The sequence below is a fragment of the Solanum pennellii genome, chromosome 10 (assembly GCF_001406875.1).
Source record: "Solanum pennellii chromosome 10, SPENNV200".
Lineage (NCBI taxonomy): Eukaryota > Viridiplantae > Streptophyta > Magnoliopsida > Solanales > Solanaceae > Solanum > Solanum pennellii.
Genome location: NC_028646.1, coordinates 12,274,324 through 12,277,723, shown reverse-complemented (window position 1 = coordinate 12,277,723; position 3,400 = coordinate 12,274,324).

Here is a 3,400-nt window from a genome sequence, read left to right as displayed (position 1 = left end):
ATAGATTTCCAAATATTCTTGGCAAATATTATTTGAGTGAAAATTTGGGTGAAATTTCACCATCTGTTTGGCCATAAAATTTGGGAAATATATTTCAACTTTTTAGAAAAATATGATTTATACCCACAAGTTTTAAAAACTATCAAAACTAACTAAAAGTTTGTATTACAAGTCAATTGAATGTTCGTTACAACAATAACAAATAATGTCCATGACACTAAAACGATGTGGTAATTTGGAGTGAGTGCAACAAGAATTATTCCATGTATCGTGAAGCAGACAAAGTACATGACTTTGTTACCTAAAGCCAATTTTTAATAATTTTCATCAACAATCATATCATTATTTAATATTCACTAAATATTTCATCACTATTTTGGTGTTCACGTAAAAAATGATGTAATACAACGCAAGCAAAAACTAGAGAGGGTGTTTTTGTAAAATATAAAAGATTGGGGTAAAATTTTAATTTTCAAAATATCCCAAATAATGAGATTTGGCCCAAATACTAGAAAAAACTAGTATTTAGAAATTTGGGATATTTGCCAAAAATATTTGCCAAATAATGGCAAATTGTATGGACAAACATTATTTGCCAAATTTTCCCCAAATATATTTATGGCCAAACGGGCCCTAAGAATATGCTATAAATTATGCGTTTGCTATAGTTTTTTTTAATGAAAAATAATTATTTATTAATTATAAAATTTATTGTTAAATATTTAATATTATACATTTGTTTGCGTATGGAAAATATTCAAAGTGTCTTTTTCAATAGTATTGCTATCGTCTTTTTGTAACTTTTATTCAGAACTATGTATGTATGATTTAAAAGAATATTCCAATTGTGTCTTTTACTTATATAATAGATTATTTAGTATATAAATTTTAACTTAGTTACAAAGAAATTAATTTTTCAGTTTTTATTAAAATTCATTACTAATGGAAATTAAACAAAGTCCTCTATGGAAGTGTAGCAAGATGATTTAATATAATTTATCTTGACATAAAATGGCTATAGTTCCAACTTCTTTTAATTTAAATAGGATTTAATTTTTTATTTATTTTGATCTTATAAAACATATTTTCTACTCTATTAATTATACTTATACTCTTCAATTTAACTAATATTAGTTGTTTGTACTCTTTGTTTCTGATTTATTAAAAGGCGATAGTTTTGTTGTGGGTTAATATACCTAATTAATTTGATAATGATAATATACACAGACAAAATAATGGTTAATTGATAAAATTCATGTTTGCTTGGAGATATATTATATCCTTTTATGCAAGTTTATATGTTTTCATGTGCAAATTCAGTCGACCAATTTTTAAATCCTTACATGTAATTAGCTGAACGAAAGGCTAAAGAAAATAATTAATAAATTAATATCAGTAATTTAATTTATTTGATTAGTATTTAAATCTTTAACATAAAAAGTTAAATAAGATTTAATGTAAAAATTCAAAATTAGTACAATTATGATGTTCTAGTGGAATAACTCACAATTTGTTATTATGTTATTAATTAATTCGAAAGAAACAAAATAAATCCATAGTAAGGTTCAAAACTCCCTTGAAGTATATATTTGACTGTGAGAACTATATGAATTATCCAAAATATAAAAAGTTTAAAGTCAATTAGCATTTCATTAATTATTTACCCACAAAAAACTTGAGAAACCAAAAAGAAAACAAAATCTTTCTTCACCAAGTATGATTGTAAATCGTTGAAAACACATGGATCATTAATTTAAATTGAGTAATCTTTTTACGTACAACATATGTATTTAGGTATATCCTAACGTATAAATATATAAATGTATACATGATATACCCAGGGGATACATAAAGATATTCAAACGGATACACTATCTCATCTTCTTCTATGTTCTCAAATTTTAATTAAAACCACCTCAAATCTCCACCAAATCATTCTAAAATTGACATGTAAACCATTAAATCAACAGGGGTTTTATAATAAATTGATTTAGGGTTAATACTGTTACCATTTTATATTTTGGACTAATATTGATAGTTTTTATTGTTTTGGGGGTGCCAAAATGGATAGTTATCTTTATTTGATATGTTTATAGTTTTCCCTACCTATGACAATTTTCCAATTTAACTCTGATATTTGTCAGAGTGGGGACACGTCAAGAAACAGAAGTTTCAAATATATTATAATAAAATAATATGACCCTTAATATTTGGGCATTAATTGCATTGGTGGAAATTTATCAATGAATCTTTTCAAAGTTCTACCACCGGGTTCCAAAAGAAAACTCAAATCTCCAATCCGAAATCACCCACGCTATTCTTCACGAGTCTAATTTATTATGATTCAATGGATATTATTTGATTTTGCGTACTATGCATGATTCAATTGAATTGTATATTTTGTAATTGGTTTTGTATGAACCCCATGTGTTATGCTTGATCATGATTTATGCCTATGAACGTATGAACTTATATTTATGAATTGAGGATAGATTCATGCGTTTTTTAAGAAATTGATGATTTTACAATTAAAAGATATTTTTTTAACAAAAAAAAAAAAAAACTAAAGGATATTTTAAGATGAAATGTAAATGATTTATAAAAGATTTTCTCGCGTATGAAAGAAATCATAGTTTAGATGCTCAGAAAGGAAGTGTCTTATGAACACGTTTATGAAATCATAGTTTTGAAAGGAGCTATTCTAATATTAACTTATAACTAGATATGTAGCATTAATAGTTGTCTTTTCAAGTATTTTGATTCTGAATATGATTATGTCTTTTCCATTGAGATTCACATAGCACAGATAGGACCTTGATATGGATAATCTCACGCTAGTAGAGACTGGGACTCTAAAAATAATATCCTTGTCCAAAATTGTGTGCCCCAATAGGATTGTCTTAAATGACCTAGATAGTGAATACTCTATATCAATAATGAATGAGATGGAGTCTTACCGTAAAGATTTCTCTTTTCAGTGTGAGGATCGTGTCGAAGTCCATATTATAGCTCATATGGTCTTATTATCGCTCAACGATAAATATATCATAAATTGACTATATTTTCTTTAAAAGTCAATTCAAATATATCATAAATTAACTATATTTTCTTGAAAAGTCAATTCAAAGCTTTCCCTAACGATTTTCAAGTGTGCATTGACCTTATTCATGATTTATGATGTTCTCTCCAAAGGCTTTTATTGCATTTCACTTGGTCATGCATATCATGTTTAAGTTAACAATTATCATATTTATTTTTATTGCATTTTCCCATACTTAGTGCCCGTTTGACCATGTGATATGGTCACTAGCGGAGGCAAGAACTCTATCAAGGGGATTAAAAATTTTTTTTACATGCTAATAATATCCATAAATAAATAGGTCGATCATATATGAAAGAA